Source organism: Oncorhynchus kisutch, linkage group LG17 (genome assembly GCF_002021735.2).
Source record: "Oncorhynchus kisutch isolate 150728-3 linkage group LG17, Okis_V2, whole genome shotgun sequence".
NCBI classification, from domain to species: Eukaryota; Metazoa; Chordata; class Actinopteri; order Salmoniformes; family Salmonidae; genus Oncorhynchus; species Oncorhynchus kisutch.
The window spans coordinates 44,630,949-44,651,068 of NC_034190.2; positions in this window are offsets into that span (position 1 = coordinate 44,630,949).

A 20,120-nucleotide genomic window follows, 5' to 3' on the forward strand; every position below is an offset into this window, starting at 1 on the left:
GACGGCAGTGTGTCGTCCAGCTGACACGGACTGATAGACCTCCAATCCATGTACAGCAACATGGACACCAAAGGCCTCTGTGCTACCAGGTGGATTACAGGTTTAGACAACAAGTCAGTGTGTCGACCAGAGATAAATATACAATAAGATACTTGGGAAGTAGACATACAGTGGGATGTTATGAAGCTATAATATTTTCATGAATTGAAAAATAATTTGTGCACCCTCTAGATCCTGATTCATAACCCACAATAATGTAGGTGCATTGCAGGAGTGTTGCAACATGTAGTAAACAAGACAAAAAAAGCCATGGTAACAAATCTTGTTTTCCACCATGGAAGCCACACTACAAAGTCTCCAGGTCCATCCATCTCTATACAGCCACATGATATTTCATCACAGCGCTGCTACTGCTATACTGTAGGTGCACTGTTGTGTCCAAGGCCTAGTTAAATGTGTGGATAGGGCCTATGATGGTTAATCCTTGGGTTCATACATCTTGTTGACAAGTCTATTTATTTCCTATTCATTTATGCAGTCCCTGGATAGCGTGCATACATCTATATCTACACTGAGTGCTTGTTTTCATCCCTCTGTGAAAGTGGCCTGTTGGGGATGATTATGTGGAATAAACTAAGTACAGGGGCTACTGTGTGTACACTGTCTGTGTGGGCCAGTCAATGTTAATTGTTGGTATAGTAGATCACTAGCTTTGAAAAGGATCAGAAATGCATAATTTAGCATCCATTATATAGTGTACATTATGTACTTTTCATGATGTATGTGAGAATGGTGTATATTTACTGTGTCCGTGTGTGTGTGTGTGTGTGTGTGTGTGTTTGTTTGTGTTTGTGTGTGTGTTCATGCATGCGTGCACACATGCACACGTGTCTGGCCCTGTATGGCTCTGTGCACATCATCACTGTGTCATCACACACAGGGGGATATAAAAATACCCTATTTTTAAATAAACCAGTGAGAAAAGCTCTGGTATAATGCTCCGAGAAGCTACGTGTTTTTTACTTCACCAATATGTGACCCCAGTTTCATACATGCAGACAAGTAACACCAGCTAAAAACATAAAGCAAAATGGACCCTGGACCATTTGGGCCTACTGTATATCAAATGATCAAACAGGTACGAGACGCCCTGTCTGAAGAGTGTGTGAGTGGCGTCCCCTGTGTGAGGAGCATTGGTACTGACCTGCACCAATAAAGACAACGGCACTCTAGCCACACGAGACATTGCATTAAACACCTGTTACCTCTCCCCATGTTCAGCTTCAGCTGCAAACAGAGACATTGGAGAGCTTCAAAGAGCTTGCCGACCAGCCAGAAAACATGATGAGGATGAGAGGAGAGTTTCATATTTGAAGAGAGAGAGCGAGAGAGAGAGAGAGAGAGAGAGACAGAGGAGAATATCTTAATGTGGTAAATCTATAGGGCTGCTCTGACTGGGTTATATCCAATCCCAGAAGAATATTGGCATATGTTTTTCATGTGCCTTCTCAAACTAAATGCATTAAAATAAGCATGTCTGAAATGTAGATGTGCCTGAAATATCTTTGTGACTGTCTTGGCGATTGATGTGTGATTTCCTAAATCACATCATGAAGTCTTCAAAGAAAGGCAAACCTTGTCTGTCACTTGACATGTTTGTCTACAGGATATCCAAGAATGTACTCATTTCTAATTGGCTTTCTCTGTCTCTTCCTGGACAAAAAAAGCCTCCATATCCGCCCTCCCATCTCTCGCTCTTCACAGGCAGGCCTGCCTGACCATGACAGGTCCTGACACATCATACCAGGTAAAACCTCAAGGAAGAAGACAATGTAAATCTCTGTCACTGTTAGTATTCTTTGTGTAATAGTCATTCGAATGACCAAATCCGTGTGACCAAGGTGTATAGAATGAAGGACAAATTAGATATACAAAATACTCACTAATTACAGCACCCCAGGACAAATTAATTGACCCTGATATGAGTGATGTATGAATAAAGCACTCACAGATAATATCTTCTCTATGTCTCTCTAACTCTGCTGCCATAAGAATACATTGTTTCAGAAAATGTAGTTGTGTAGTTTGAAAAGATCAGTGCATCAATCATTTATAAAGTCTACATCAATATGTCTGCATAAAAATAAGGATACACAATATTGTAGGAAGTGGCTTTTCCATCATTCTATAAACACAATTATCCGCTTAGTAAGGTTTCCTACAACCAGAATCGCCATACTTCCCCAGATTGACAGTTGTCAGGTGGTGTAACAGTGTGAAGAAGCCTTGAGGGCAAATACGCCACTCATTTCAAAACGAGGCCTGCTATTCACACACTTGGGGTTCCATAGAGAGGATGTTAAAATATGAATTGTGGGAGCCTGGGTTCATTATCATATCATTATTGCATATTAGCACACATTAGCATGCATGAATATTCTGCCCAATGCTGGGAATAGTTTGACCTTTGATCCCAGTTGGGCTCTGGGGGTATATCCAAAGATGATGGAGTAGAAAACCACATTCGAAAAACACACAAAACACACACACAAAAGGCATTGTGTGCGTTTCGGAACAGAAATATTTCTGATCTGAACACTGATCTGAACAGACTAGCATGTGCATATCCAGAACGAACCGTCCAATACCCGAATTCCAAATCCTTATCAGATGTTGACAATTGTTTAACCAGAGTGAGCAATAAGTAAGCTACGCACGGCAAAGCATACATCTTGAATGAGGCCATTTAGGTCAACCAGAGGATAATAATGTGATCATTAGGCTGAGTTTCTGTATAGCACTTTGTGACATCTGCTGATTTAAAAAGGGATTTAGAATTATATTTGATATATTATTACGCTGTGGAATTTCAGTGGTCAGCTCTGTCAAACAATCAGTGATTGAAGTGAAACATCAAGCGATGTCTGTGGGTGTTAAAACCAGTTCACATCAAAGCCCCATAGTCCCTCAGAGACTGCTGTGAAAGAAAATAGCCATCATTTGTGGGGAGACTTTGGGAGCGTCTCACTGTGTGAGGATTGGACCGACTCCAGGCATAACAAGAGGTTCTGCTGTTCCAAATCAATACTAACTGATTTGGAACAGCAGGCAAGGATGAAGGGAGAGAAATAGAGGGAGGAAGAAGAGGTGTAGTATGGCTGGCAAACAATTAAGCACTGTGTAAATGGGTGTGTGTGTGCATGCACGTTTGTCTGTGGTTGTTCAGAGCATAGAATGGGGTGTGTCTTTAGAAGTGTGTATGTTCCTTGGGCAGAGGTAAGTTTATGTCATAGGAGGATGTAGGTGTTTGCATGAAACATCCAAGCCTCCTCTGTAACCAGCTTGCCTGGTAGAACACTCCCTCAACGTGGTGAATGCAAGCCAAAGGATCCTTCCTTCCAGTGCTGAGACATTCTCTGTCCCTGAATCATTGAATGTGGCTCACTCTGCTCCTCTTGTGTGCCACACGGCTGGGAAGCAGTGAAGGGGAAGGCTGAATGCATAGGGAAAGACCTAGTTTTGTACGCCTGCAGCCAAGCGAACAAGCGGCATACGTAAAGGAGAGGGGTAGTAGAGGAGCATTGTAGAACACCCACCACATGACAACCCATGTTGCTTTGTCATCACGTGCTCTTGCTCTTTCTCCTTTCCCCCGTTCACACATTCTTCCTCTTTCTCTCTCGCTATTTAATCAGTGGGCAGAAACGTACAGCCTCTCTCCATTCCAACACTCTCTCTGTGGCAGCAGTACAACATGGTAGCAGCACAAAACATGGTACAAACATTATTGGGCACAGACAACAGCACAAAAGGCGAGAGGGGTAGAGACAACAATATATCACGCGAAGCAGCCACAAGTGTCAGTAAGGGTGTCCATGTTTTAGTATTTGAATGAAGAGATGAAGATTAAACTGTCCAGTTTGAGTTTTTTGCAGCTCGTTCCAGTCGCTAGCTGCAGCAAGCTGAAAAGAGGAGTGACCCAGAGATGTGTGTGCTTTGGGGACTTTTAACAGAATGTGACTGCTCTCTCTCTCTCTCTCTCTCAATGATCAGCTGACACATGTCCAGACAATAAGGATTTAACAGCCAAACTGCAGAAAAGGTTTTTTCTCACATTAGAAAATCTTTTTTTTAAAGTATCTGAATAGTGAGCATCAATAACAACATTAGGGAGTTTGTGTATTCCTTTACGTACTATGCACTCTTATACAAAAAGGTGCTCTCTAGAACCTTAAAGGGTTCATTGGCTGTCCCCATGGGATAACCCTTTGAAGAACTCTTTTTGGTTCCAAGTAGAACCCTATCTACAGAGCGTTCTACATGGAACCCAAAAAGGTTCTACCTGGAATCAAAAAGGGTTCTCCTGTGGGGACAGCCAAATAACCCTTTTGGAACCCTTTTTATTTAAAGAGTGTGGGCCCAATATGCAACCACAGAATTCTGAAACTACCTGCCTGTTTTACAGGTTTCACTAAGAATGGGTTAAGAACCTTTGTGCATTATTTAAGAGATAATTAAACCCTAAGGCCATTTGATTTCCCTCAGGTATAGAAGGCTTATGTTCCTTATTATTTCACACAACACCAATCACATGTCCCTCTAATACAGAATGACAAATGTACTTCTAAAGTACTTAGAAATGTAATAAACAGCAACTGCATTGTGCTGAAATCAATAATAGTTCTGCAATGGTAGACTTTGAAGTGTTGAAGTTGTATAGTTATAGGAGGACAGCAGTACAGTACATTCAGTAAAACCTAATAAAAACACCACTGAGGATACAAACTACCACACTGACAATGATACATTTGACTCCTGATAAGAGTACTAGATGAGAACAAAGTGTCCATAGATGAAAATGATGACAAAGGACACAGATAACGTCACACACATTCAGGCCTTATTGATGATTGAATCTAATGAAACACCTTGATCCGGCCTTGTGTGGTCTCTGTGGTCACCTGGGACAGGTTTCACGCATTCCTTTACTCCGAGGCACCACAGATCGATAGATGCTGTCTGACTTCCTGTTTAATATTTAATAACTATGCATTGATTGGTGGACACACAGCATTCCAGAGGGTTGACACTCAATTACTGTCAGTCATAAAGCTAAATAGGACGGCTTACACAATACTGTACGCTTTGTAATGCTCTTTTCACCAGAGTCTTTATTGTACACTGGCCACTTTAAAGTAATGTGTTTGTCATTATTAAACAGAATGTGGGTAATCCAATAATGTGTTTATTTATTTGTTCCCACATTAAGTTGTCCCTGTTGTTTACTCTGGTTGCAAGTAAATAAAACAATAGATTTCTTAGTGAAATTCCACTAACAAAATTAATTATGGATGATGAATCAATTCAGATGTGTCACGACTTCTACCGAAGGTAACTCCTCTCCCTGTTCGGGCGGCGCTCGGCGCTCGGCGTCGCCGGTCTACTAGCCGCTACCGATCCCTTTTTCTTTTTCTGGTTGTTTTGTCTGTGTTCCTTTTCACACCTGGTTTTCATTGCTTTGATTTCTGTGGGTATATAGGGCACCTGTTACCTGCCGTAATTCGTGCAGGATTAGACTTGTGTGCATTGCGCTCGATTGTATTTGATGTTTGTTGTTTTTTCGCTATTACGCACGTGTATGTAAAGTGTCGGAACTGTGTTTGTTCCTCCGTGCGTTTGCACGAGTTTCTGATTATTCGAGAGCGTAGTTTTGGGGTTTTGGTCTGTGCCGTTTTTGTATCGCTGGACTATATTATTAAACACGCTTCTCAGACATCCCTGCTCTCTCCTGCGCCTGACTCCTACACCTCTCACCAAGACGCATGTTATCACAAGATGTCATTGAGTCAATATTCAATATTGATGTAGTGTGGCAAGACAGTTCTAGCTAAAATAATGAGAATGTAATAGCAGATGAAGAGACATTGTCGACCACCGTGTGTATGAAACAGGTCACACACCAGCTGTCACATACCAGCAGTCAGAGGGCGGGTGACGTGAAGTGGCCAGCAGCAGTTAGCTAGTGGACTCTGACACAGTCAAAATGTCATGTATCATGGTACTGGCAGTGCCCATACTGCTTGAGAAGGAGAGCGATAAAGATGCTGCCATAGGAAATAAAGGGAATCTGCGTCCCCTGTATATAGAGATGTTAGTACATCACAGAGTACAAACATCTTAGAATCCGGAATGGAACCCACTACCCCCACCAACTCCCTACCCTACATGGGATCCACAGAAAATTAAAAACAAAGGAAAACATTTTCTCCTGAGCTAATAAGGGTTAGGGGTCACAAGACCTAAGTTAGAGCCCTTCAAACGATAGCTGAGGCTCTTAAACAGAACATCATCACAGGCATGTGTAATAAAAGCGAAGGTGCAAGTTTGTCAAGTCACCGTGCATGCTCACAGGATATGAGAATATGAAAAGGAATGGAAATATTCCTTCCATGCAATACGATCCAGGCCACAGCTCTCACAGAGCTGTATTTTGGAATGAGTGACTGTTATCTGTACTTTAAAGAACATACCTACCCGCTATGAAATGACAAGTTGAGGTGTCATCTTCGTGGAATCCCTTGGAAACCAGTAAGAAATTAGGTCATGAGGTCAGAGGGAGCTTTTCCCATGGTGAACAGTGGATGCATCCCACCTGATCACAGCTACAGTACAGTAAGTAGTACAGTATGCTCATTTCCTGATGACGACTCACCGCTCTTCGTACTTTCCGACTTCAACATCCCGATGTCTGCCTTCGATTAATTTCTTTCCAACTCTCTCTTTCCCCTCCTTGCCTCTTTTCAACTCACCCTTTCTCAGTCCCCTCCCACTTACAAGGCAGGCAATACACTTGACCTCATCTTTACTAGAGGCTGCTCACCTAGTAATATCACAACAACCCCCGTCCAGGTCTCTGATCACTACTTTGTATATTTTTCTGTCTCCCTTTTGCCATCACAATCCTTGCGCTCTCTCTCCCACTACTCTCTCCTCTTCTATCCTACATAACTAAATGTATGTGGACACTTCCACATCAAACATCTCATTCCTTTGCTGCTATAACAGCCTCCACTCTTCTGGGAAGGCTTTCCACTAGATGTTGGAACATTGCTGCGGGGACTTGCTTCCATTCAGCCACAAGAACATTACTGAGGTCGGGCACGGATGTTGGGCGATTAGGCCTGGCTCGCAGTCGAGGTTCTAATTCATCCCAAAGGTTGAGGTCAAGGCTATGTGCAGGCCAGTCAAGTTCTTCCACACCGATCTCGACAAACCATTTCTGTATGGACCTCGCTTTGTGCACAAGGGCATTGTCATGCTGAAACTGGAAAGGGCCTTCCCCAAACTGTTGCCACAAAGTTGGAAGCACAGGATCATCTAGAATGTTATTGTATTCTGTAGCGTTAAGATGTCCCTTTATTGGAACTAAGGGGTCTAGCCCGAACCATGAAAAACAGCCCCAGACCAATATTGCTCCGCCACCAAACTTTACAGGCACTATACATTTGGGCAGGTAGCGTTCTTCTGGCAACCGCCAAACCCAGATTTGTCCGTCGGACTGCCAGATGCTGAAGCATGATTCACCACTCCAGAGAATGCATTTCCACTGTTCCGAGCACCACTCCAGGCAACGCTTGGCATTGTTCATGGTGATCTGAGGCTTGTGTGCAGCTGCTCGGCCATGGAAACCCTTTTCATGAAGCTCCCGAAGAACAGTTCTTGCCTTATGTTGCTTCCAGAGGCAGTTTGGAACTCGGTAGTGGGTGTTGCAACCAAGGACAGACAATTGTTTCTGTGAGCTTGTGTGGACTATCATTTTGCGGCTGAGCCATGTTGTGGAAGGATCAGAATTTGTTGGTAACATTTGTAAGATGTTTAATATTCATCAAATGTGTGTAAGTTACTTCTCATCAGAATGGTATTTTTCTATAATGCTGTGGCGAGGTTGCAGTTATCTGTTCTATGTCAAAACTAAGTTGCATGGGCCGCTGAGAGGGGAGAGGTCAAAGTGTCATCATGTGTAAACATATCTTTTACTCCCTACCTTTTCTAGTGGGGAAAGAAGGGTTGCAGTGTCTGGAATCATTCTATGCTCCCTCTTATGTTGTTTCTATCTTAACCTATAGCCTCACCCTCCTCTCCGTGAGTTTGTCCAGGAGTTTGTATTTAGAGTGGGTTGTAATCTAAATGACAATTTGATATATGCCTGTTGATATGGAGGATTTGGTTTATGGTTCTGGGGTTTGGAAAAGGAGACAAAGCTGAACGATGAATTATGTCTATGCTGTCTGACTATGTGTGTCTTTGCTATTAAAGGAACTCAGTTGCATTGTAAGGGGGCTCTCAGAGAATTCAGGGGGAGACACTGAATTTATCTGAGAGTCACAGGATTGTGATAGAGCTCGTATAATTAAAGATGGACTTTTATAACTAACTCTGACGTGTGTGTGTGTGGTTTGCTCCCATGATTTGGTAAATAGAGGAAATTTCCACGACAGCCATTGTTGCTCCTACACATTTCCACTTCACAATAACAGCACTTACAGTTGACCGGGGCAGCTCTAGCAGGGCAGAAATTTGACAAACTGACTTGTTGGAAAGGTGGCATCCTATGACGGTGCCACGTTGAAAGTCAATGAGCTCTTCAGTATTGCATGGCTGTGTGCTCGATTTTATACACCTGTCAGCAATGGTTGTGGCTGAAATAGCCGAATCCACTAATTTGTATATATAGTCTATCATCTTTCCCTTCTGCTAAATCCTTCTCCCTCCTGTCTCCTGATTCTTCCTCTTCAACCCTACTCTCCTCACTTTCCGCGTCCTATGTCTCGCAGTGTCCCCTTTCCTCCCAGTCAGCTCGGCCCTCCCCTCCTGCTCTGTGGCTGAGTAACTCATTGCGAGCTTACAGAACAGGGCTGCGGGCAGCTGAGCGAAAATGGAGACAAACTAAATTTCTGTAGGACCTATAATCCTTCCACTCCCTCCTCTCTACCTTCTCTTCCTTTGTATCTGCTGTTGAAGCCATTTTCTATCACTCTAAATTTCAAGCTTCTGCCTCTATCCCTAGGAAACGCTTTTCCACCTTCTCCGCCCAACGACATCCGCTTCTCATTCACTCAGACGGGTCACTCAACCGAGACTGCTCTTCTCTGTGTCACGGAGGATCTTCGCACTGCCAAAGCTAAATCTCTATCCTCTGTTCTCATCCTCTTAGATCTATCTGCTGGCTTCGGCACAGTGAACTATCAGATCCTCCTCTCCACCCTCTCAGGGCTGGGCATCTCAGGCTCTGCACACAGTGAACCCAGTGACATCATCACTGGGTTCACTGTTTGTTGTTGTTGAACGTTGTCGAACGCCGAAACTCAAACCTGTCGAACGCTGAAACCTGAACTAAAGACCTCGGACAGTGTTTTTATATACTTTTATGTTATTTTGAATCCTGTGGCTCTGTTGGGATAAATTGCTGTGAATGCTGCTATCTGTCCCGGGATACTGCCAGATTTTGTATAGGGGGAGAGACACGAAAGCCCAGCTAGCCTAGCTGGCTCAGCTGTCTCAAATGGAGGCCGCTGTTGAACGTTTCCAACGTTGCAGGAGCTGCGATTACTTTGCTTTGTTCTGGGAGAATTTAGACTGCATTTACTTTCAATGTAGCAACTGCTTGCTTGTGGAAGACTACAGAAGCAAAGTAGCTACTCTTAGCAAGCAAGTAGCAAACCTACATAAGCTACTGGGGAACCCACGCCCACCTACTTTATATTTTTCTTCCACCCCAGTAGCCAGACGCCGCTCTGGTCTGGTGGAACTTTTGCCACTGTGTCGGCTCTCCACAGCCAACTGGCCGGTGCTAGGCAGGGTTCCATCCCCGAAGGGGTCTCCCCCTTCCCTGGAGAATGGAGCTGATCTCAACCCAACCAACCAACCAGCCATGAGGGGAACGCCACTCGCCGTGGAAGTCGAAGAAGGTGTCCTCTGGCAATAGGGGTCTCCATGGAGATGTTGAGCCCCGAACTGACACAGACCAGAAACGGCATTGCCTCCCAGGAACCAGAGGTTCCGGCGCCTTCGTTCGTGGTGGCATCCCAATCAAGTTCGGATCCGGCGGCTTCTATCTCAGGTTCAGTTCCTGGGAGCTCCCAGCCTCACCAGACCGTGAGGCTGCCTGAGAGACCGGCCCATTTAACATCACCAGCTGTCATCATAGGCAGCTCTATGGTGAGAAACATCTCGGTTCCCAAGGCAAAAACCCTGCGCTACCCAGGAGCAAGAGTACAGGACATAACAAAGCTGCTTCCGACTGTTCTACCACAGATGCCGGGAGTTGACACTGTCGTAGTCCATGTGGGGTCAAATGGCATCAGGAGGCTAGCTCGGAACATTTGACATTTTATTTTAAAGAACTGATTTTAGCATTAAAAGACTCCAAAAAACGGCCAATAACTTCAGGTCCAGTACCATCGCTGGGCCGCGGGTGTGAAAGATTCAGCAGACTGCTGGCATTACACATCTGGCTAAAGACTGTAGCTCTGCTGGAGTCACTTTTATTGATAACTTTGACACCTTCTGGAAACAGAAGATGTCCTACAGGCATGACGGAGTCCATCCAAATCATCTTGTCTTCTGGACTCTGTTCATGCATTTCAAGGCTGCGTTCAAGGCTGCATTTCAAGGCTGGTAAATGATACAAGACCAGCTCAGTTAATCCCTACCATTGTGACAATAAGTCGCCATAATGCTCCATCAAATGTACATGATGTTAGGGGCATTGGCAAACACAATGTAAGTAATTTAATTTATGTACCCCTAATTACACCGAATACATCTGTTTATCCTACAGCTATTGTAAGCAGTAATCATGAGCCTATAAACCAGAGTTACACTGTCAGCACTGAGGCGGTGTGCAATAGTAGGAAGACCACTTTATGCAGCTCACCCTGCACTATCAGCATGAGTAAGTCTACCTCTGATAAGTTCCCCAGTAAAGCATTAAAAACAATCAAGCAACCCCGAAAAGTGCTAAAAATAGCCCATAATAACATATGTAGCCTAAGAAACAAGGTCCATGAAGTCAAAGACTTGCTTGTAAACACATGACATTCATATTCTGACTATCTCTGAAACTCACGTAGATAAAACCTTTGATGATACAGTGGTAGCAATATATGGTTATAACATCTACTGAAAAGACGAAAAGGCGGTGTTACGGTCTATATTCAGAGCCATATTCCTGTAAAGCTTAGAGACGATCTAATGTTATACACTGTTGAAGTAATATGGTGTCACGTCCTGACCATAGAGAGCCTGTTATTCTTTATTTTGGTTACGTCGGGGTGTGACTAGGGTGGGTCATCTAGGTAATTATATATCTATGTTGGCCTTGTATGATTCCCAATCAGAGGCAGCTGTTTATCGTTGTCTCTGATTGGGGATCATATTTAGGCAGCCATTTACCATTTGTGCTTTGTGGGATCTTGACTACGGAGAGTAGCTTGTTAGCACTATTATTATCTTCATGTTTAGTTTTTCTTCTGTTTTGTTTGGTGAGTTTATTAAACATGTGGAATTCTACACACGCTGCGCCTTGGTCCAATCATTGTGACGATCGTGACATATGGCTACAGGTTCATCTGCCTCACCTAAAGCCCATTCTTGTGGGAAGCTGCTATAGACCACCAAGTGCTAACAGTCAGTTTGATAATATATGTGATATCAACAGAGAAGTATATTTTCTGGGTGATTTAAATATTGACTGGCTATCATCAAGCTGCCCACTCAGGAAAAAGCTTCAAACTGCAACCTGGATCTGGTTGTCAGTCAACCTACCAGAGAAGTTACAAGCAGCACAGGAATTAAATCATAAACATGTATTGATCACATCTTTGCTAATGCTGCAGATATTTGCTTTAAAGCAGTATCCAAATCCATAGGATGTAGTGATCACAGTATAGCAGCCATATCTAGGAAAACCAAAGTTCCAAAGTCTGGGCCTAATATATGTTACGGTTTTCTTCCGTCGAAGGAGAGTCGGACCAAAATGCAGCGTGGTTAGTTCGATACATCTTTAATGAAGACAAAAACACAAACTATACAAAAACAATAAACGTAACGTGAAAACCGAAACAGCCTATCTTGTGCAAACAAACACAGAGACATGAACAATCACCCACGAAACACTCAAAGAATATGGCTGCCTAAATGGTTCCCAATCAGAGACAACGAGAATCACCTGCCTCTGATTGAGAACCGCCTCAGGCAACCATAGACTTTGCTAGAACACCCCACTAAGCCACAATCCCAAAACCTACGAAAAACCCCAATACACAAACACACCACAAAATAAACCCGTCACACCCTGGCCTGACCAAAGAAAGAAAGAAAACACAAAATACTAAGACCAGGGGCCTGTTGCACAAAAGTAGAATTAAGACATCCGGGATAAATGACTCAGCTGAGCTCAATGAAGCCAAAACATGTGCGTCCAGGCTTAATTGGTTGCACAAAGACCAAGCCAGGATGAGCAGACACGGATTCATTAAGCCAGGTGAAACCAATCCTGGATAGGTGCACGCTCACGGCTCACTCAAATAGACCCCGCCACAGATCACAGATTAACTGATTTACCATGGCAACTAGAGCCGCGTACTTTTCCCCGTCGGAAGCACAAATCCTCATGGAGGCATACGAGGAGGTAAAAGATATAATTAAGAAGAAAGGCAACACCGCCACAGTGATAAAGCAAAGAGAAAAAGCGTGGCAAAGTATTGCAGACCGCCTGAATGCGTAAGTAGTGCACAATTACACACTCACCGCTCCGCTGAAACATCACAATTACAATTCAAATATTTAATTCACATCTCCAAAAATGCAGTTGTACTGTAATTATGAAACGGTTAAATTTTTTATTGAAATGCACTGCAGATATGAGTGAAATTGTGTAAAGTAACTCCATCACACTGTATAAAGCTATGATAAATTTTTTGATATTTTTACTGAAAACAAGACAAAAATACCAAGTAATTTTTTGCAGTGTGACTCCATTAAATGTGTGTGTGTGTGTGTGTGTAGATTAAACATGAACGGGCCAAAACGGACATGGCAGCAGGTCAAAATCAAATACAAGAACATTCTGCAGAATGGTATGGTCCCTGACTAATATTTAACAAAGCACAAGCATATATTGTACCCAGAAGGTGCCTGCTCACACATTGTCTGTACTGTTTTAGCAGTGAAAAAGAATACCCACAGACAAGGCACGGGTGGTGGGTCACCAAAGGCTGACCTTACCCCAGCAGAGGACATGGCCTTGGAGCTAAATAAAGGCAGGCCCGTCTTAGAGGGGATCCCTGGGGGGAAAGAGACGAGCATAGGTTCCTCCCAAGATGCCACCCGCTTCATTCAAGGTATGTCCTTCCATCTCTACATGGGATACAACCACATTCATATTGAATCAATTTGGACTGTCTGACTTTGGTTTACCTATTGCCTTGCAGTGTCTGGCAGCACTGTGTTCCTGTTAGAGCCACCAGCACAAGCACCAGACGATGCTGATCCAGTGAGTACTCCATCAAAGGCATACTGTAGGCCTGGCATGTCTTGTCTACTAGCTTCAATATGAATCCGATTAAATGTGATAGGGTGAAGGCCCCAGTGCAGCAGCAACAGCACATGATGGAGACTATGATGAGGAGGAGACCATCTCTCTGGATTCCAGAAGGCATGAGGTATCATGTTAAGACTGTGAAAGTACTATTTACTCTACAATGGTGAGGAGTCCTCATCAAAATCAAAAAATCTAAATTCTTTTACAGGACCCAGATGCTATACAGTGGGAAAACCAGCTTGGCAACATAGTGCGTATTAATAAAAGGACACCACATCCTGCCAAATTCCAGCTGCGCTAATTGTATTGTGTTCACAGAGCTCACAAGCTATCAGAAAGTTGTATGGCAACCACCTCCGGCGCCAAATAGAACTGGCAGACATAGACATTCAGTACAAGAAGAAAAAGATGGAAAATCTTGCACTGGAGTTCGAAATAAAAAAGAGGACAATTAGGAAACTGGACCTTGAAATAAAAAAACTTGAGGGAGGTGAGATATGCCTTCAATGTACACTGTATGCTAACTGTAACACAAATGTATTAATCATTATTTTTCTTTCCTCCCCCAGCTCCAAGAAGATGACACAGCTCAAAATAAAAATTAGGTATATTCTCGTAAAGTCAAGTGAGCCATGACATATGAGCTCTTATTGTGAGCACACAGGACGGTGGCATCTTTCTAAGTTTTTTTTTATTTTCCCAGCAATCAGTACAACCAAGTCATCGTTATAAGGCATCGCCCTCTTTTGCCCACCCCCCCAGCACCAGGTGTGGCCACTAGCCTATATGAAGGCCCAAAATTGTGTGTTCCTTTCTGCTCTGACAATGGCATGCCCATTCGTGCGAGATGTGGTGGATGAAGAAGCACTTGTGCTGAGGAGAGCCTTCAGGCGAGAAAGGGTCTTCAGGGACCGGTTGGACCCACTGGCCTTCCCTGATGACAATCTATATGAAAGATACAGGTTTTCTGCAGATTGCATCAGGTATCTATGCAGACTACTGGGTCCCAGGATTAAGCACCGCACTGCACGGAGCCATGCACTGAGTGTGGAGCAAATGGTTTGTGTGGCCTTGCGCTTTTTTGCTAGTGGAGCCTTCCTGTACTCAGTGGGGGATGCAGAACAGCTGAACAAGGCCACAATTTGCCGCACAATAAGGAGTGTGTGTCTGGCTATCAAAGCATTAGCAGATGTCTTCATCTCCTTCCCTGGCCACAGAAGACTCTGTGACATCAAAGAGGAGTTCTATAGGATTGCAGGTAAGAGGATCTACAAATTACAGGACAACTGTTAACACATAGTAGGATACTCATTACTTTGTGTGACAGGTTTCCCCAATGTCATTGGTGCAGTGGACTGCACACACATAAGGATAAAAGCCCCCTCAGGTGCCCATGAGGCCGATTTTGTGAATAGGAAATCCTTTCACAGCATTAATGTTCAGGTGAACATAACTTTTTGATATTGTCCATTGACGAACACTCTGCATTGCCAGTGATGTGCATTGATTGGTGTAATATTCCTCATCTTATGATTTCAGATGGTCTGCAATGCTGACTGTGTGATCAGCAATGTTGTGGCAAAATGGCCTGGCTCAGTCCATGACTCCAGAATCTTTCGGGCCTCTGAAATCTATCAGTGCCTATCACAAGGTAAGCCACACAACCCCTATTTATAACCATCATGGCTGTGTCAAGAATATCACTGTGTTTATGAGGTAGTAATGATGAGATTTTGTGTTGACAGGTGAATTCTCTGGTGTGTTGCTGGGAGACAGGGGGTATGGCTGCCAGCCTTTTCTCCTGACACCTTTCACAGACCCCCAGGAAGCACAGCAGGCCTACAACCATGCCCATGCCAGGACCAGGGCCAGAGTTGAAATGACCTTTGGCCTCCTGAAGGCACGCTTTCACTGCCTTCACAAATTAAGGGTCAGCCCTGTTAGGGCATGTGATATTACTGTGGCTTGTGCTGTCCTCCACAATGTGGCCTGCCTGAGGAAGGAGAGGGCCCCCAGAGTGCCACCAGCCATGGACTGGGACAATCCGGCAATCTTCCCTGATGACGACAGTGGTCGGCTGCTGAGGGACCAATATGTGTTGAATTATTTTAGTTAGTATGTGTGCTTTCAATTTTGGTTAAATATGTCCTGCGGTGGCAGAGGAATTTTGTTTTTTTTGGGTTCGTTTTTTGACGAATTTGGCCTCTTATGATGTTTGTGCGGTATACTGTGTGTAATACAAGGCTGCAGGGAGGCTACTGCATCCATTCATTTGTCTGTTCAGTTGATGTGTATGGATTTGTCCTGCATTTATTTTAGTGTGCAGACATGCAGGGTGTGTTATATACAGACCTTTGAATGTGTATGTATCATTTTGTATAATATGCTTGGATTCTGTGCTTTCCATCTTGTAGAGTCACTGTGACTTCAGTTTCGAAAGGAGCTAATGGTTTACCTGCTTTGTTTTGTCCTTATTCAATAAAGGAACATAATGTTACACATTGTGTTTTTATATTCATATGGAATGTGTATTTGTTTATTATGACAGAGTACTAGGGCCACACTGAAGAAAAAGGATAAAGTCATAAATTTATGAGGCTGGTTCTTTCTGCAGAAAAGCTACATATTGTTTTTACAGTTTTGATACTTATGACAATGTGATACTTAATATTCTGGCACATCAGCATGTCTTTGTTTATGAAACCATACTGAAGTACAATTTCACGAAATGCCCCACATCTGTCATTTTAACAACTGTCCTCCTTTAAAACAACTGGTTACAATATTATGACTTGTGTTTTTTTCCCCTCTGTGGCCCTAATATTCTATCATTTTATATATAGCCTTATAGTCTATGGGAAACTGTAAATTATCTAATGATAGCAACATCTAAAAATCATTTTTTATCCAAAATCATTGAAATGAATGATCACAAACGTTTAAATAATAACAGTGGGTCTAGTTATGTGATAACAATGTATAGTGAGCAGTGAAATAACTATTGGTTTCCATTTGTGGTGACTGCTGACTGACATTAGGGATGAGATTAAATAGATCCTGGAATTTAGCCTGGTCTGGAGCAGGCTAGCTCCACAGAATAAATCTCCATGGTAATTTATACCATAACATATCCTCCTGCCCCCTATCCATCTTTAGTGCAACCGGATTACGGATCAATTGAGCCAGGATCACCAAGATATCCTGGCTTAATCCCTTATCCTAGTTTTGTGCAACAGGCCCCAGGGCGTGACAATATAGTGTATAAGAGGTCATACAAGAAGTTTTGTAGTGATTCATATGTTGATGACTGGCTCAAAAAGTAATATTTGTTGGCCTGTGGTGTTTAATGAGGAGCAACCAGATGCTGCACTTGACACATTTATGTAACTACTTATTCCAGTTTCTAATAAGCACGGACCCATTAAGAAAAGGACTGTAAAAACTGTTAAATCTCCTTGGATTGATGAGGAATTTGAAAATTGTTGAGAGGGATGAGGCAAAAGGTATGGCAATTAAGTCTGGCAGCCCAACTCATAGGCAAACGTACTGCAAAGTTAAGAAATCATGTGACTTAACTAAATAAAAATAAACTACACTATAAAAAAATATAAGTTATATAAAGAATGATAGTAAAAAGCTTCGGGGCACCTTAAATGACATTTTGGGGAAAAAAGCTAACTTGGCTCCTTCATTCTGTAACATCTGCTTCCAACTCACACCCTAAAACACATAGATCCCCTGAACGCAGCTCACTCTCCAGATCCCAATCACCTGAATTCTAAACACCTGTTCACACACCTGTATGTCATTATCACACACTATTTAGTTCAGTTCTTTGCACCCCATCACTGTGAGGTATTGTTTGTTTTGCGACACACGTCCTTCAGCTCTCTGGTTTTCCCCGTGATTTATTCCTCCCGTGTATGATAGTTCTTGCCTGCCTCACTAACGACTACGTTACTAGCCTTTTCCCTGCCTGTACTGTTGCAATTTTGGACCACCTGTGTATGACCTTCTGCCCGACCTTGGACCCAGCTACCTCCTGTGGTCCTTTGTAATAAACAACTGCTGCGTCCTGCGCTTGAAACCAGTTTTCTATCTCGAGTTCATGTTCATTACATATTCACTGAATCAGATGGCTCATTCATCACAAAGCCCACTGATATTGCAAACGTTGTCATTGGCTTCTTCATTGGCAAGATAAGCAAACTTAGGGATGACATGCCAGCAACAAATGCTGACACTACACAACAAGTGTATCAGACCAAATTGTGAAAGACAAGAATTGTACTTTTGAATTCCGTAAAGTGTGGAAGAGGTGAAAAAATTATTGTTGTCTATCAGCAATGACAAGTCACTGGGGTCTGACAATTTAGATGGAGAATTACTGAGGATAATAGCAGACAATATTGCTACTCCTATTTGCCACATCTTCAATTTAAGACTACTAGAGAGTGTGCCCTCAGGCCTGGAGGGAAGCTAAAGTCATTCCACTACCCAGGAATAGTAAAGCTCCCTTTACTGGCTCAAATAGCTGACCAATCAGACTGTTACCAACCCTTAGTAAACTTCTGGAAAAAATGGTGTTTGACCAGATACAATGCTATTTTACAGTAAACAAATTGACAACAGAATTTCAGCATGCTTATAGGGAAGGACACTCAACAAGCACAGCACTCACACAAATGACTGACTATTGGCTGAGAGAAATTTATGATAAAATGATTGTGGGGGCTGTCTTGTTAGACGTCAGTGCAGCTTTTGACATTATTGATCTTAGTATGCTGCTGGAAAAACGTATATGTTATGACTTTACACCCCGTGCTATAATGTGGATAAAGAGTTACTTGTCTAACAGAACACAGCGGGTGTTCTTTAATGGAATCCTATCCAATATAATCCAGTTAGAATCAGGAATTCCCCAGGGTAGCTATTTAGGCCCCTTGCTTTTTACATTTTTTACTAACAACATGCCACTGACGTTAAGTAAAGCAAGAGTTTCTATGTATGCGGATGACTCAACACTATACATGTCAGCTACTACAGCAACTGAAATGACTGCAACACTCAACAAAGAGCTGCAGTTAGTTCCGGAGTAGGTGACAAGGAATAAGTTAGCCCTACATATTTCAAAAACTAAAAGCATTGTATTTGGAACAAAACACTCACTAAACCCTAAACCTCAACTAAATCTTCTAGTAAATAATGTGGAAATTGAGCAAGTTGAGATGACTAAACTGCTTGGAGTAACACTAGATTGTAAACTGTCATGGTCAAAACATATTGATGCAGTAGTAGCTAAGATGTCTATAATAAAGTGATGCTCTGCCTTCTTAACAACACTATCAACAAGGCAGGCCCTACAGGCCCTAGTTTTGTCGCACCTTGACTACTGTTCAGTCGTGTGGTTAGGTGCCACAACAAAGGACTTATGAAAATTGCAATTGGTTCAGGACAGGGCAGCACGGCTGGACCTTGGATGTAAACAGAGAGCTAATATTAATAATATGCATGTTAATCTCTCCTGGCTCAAAGTGGAGGAGAGATTGACTTCATCAGTACTTTTATTTATGAGAGGTATTGACATGTTGAATGCACCGAGCGGTCTGTCTAAACTACTAGCACACAACTCGGACACTCATGCATACCCCACAAGACATGCCACAAGAGGTCTCTTCACAGTCCCCAAGTCCAGAACAGACTATGGAAGGCACACAGTACTAGATAGAGCCATGACTACATGGAACTCTATTCCACATCAAGTAACTGACGCAAGCAGTAAAATTAGATTTAAAAAACAGATTAAAAAACACCTTATGGAACAGCGGGGACTGTGAAGCAACGCAAACATTGGCACACACACACACACACACTATACATACACATTGATTTAGTACTGTAGATATGTGGTAGTGGTGGAGTAAGGGCCTGAGGGCACACAGTGTGTTGTGAAATCTGTGAATGTATTGTAATGTTTTAAAATGGTATAAACTACCTTAATTTTGCTGGACCCCAGGAAGAGTAGCAGCCAATGGGGATCCATAATAAATCAATACAAATACACTCTTGTACTGCATCCTACCTGGCAGCCTGCTCCTACCAGGTGACATGGAGAGGATCTGTGTCAGCACCACGTACTCTCACGACTGGTGTCCCCCATGAGAGAACTTCTACCTCCTTTCCTCCTTCTACCATCCTTATTTTGAACCTGTGAGGAGTTCAAAGTAGACCAAACTGATGTAAAAATAGACGAGTTTATAACTCCGGAGGGTTTATGAAGAGACACAGCAGGAGTAGCCTAGGCCCGCTTTAAAATTACATGAGCTTGCAAGCATTTATTTGAAAAATTCCTACATTTTAGTTTCACGGTGCATTAGACTTATGTATAGAAGGAGGCACTGTGCAGTAATGGCCGTGTGTCTTCAGTACCGTGACATTATTTATGAATAAAGAGTAAATGTCCTAAGGGGGATAGAAGGTCCAATGCATATGTTTTTCTTTCAATATCATATAGCGT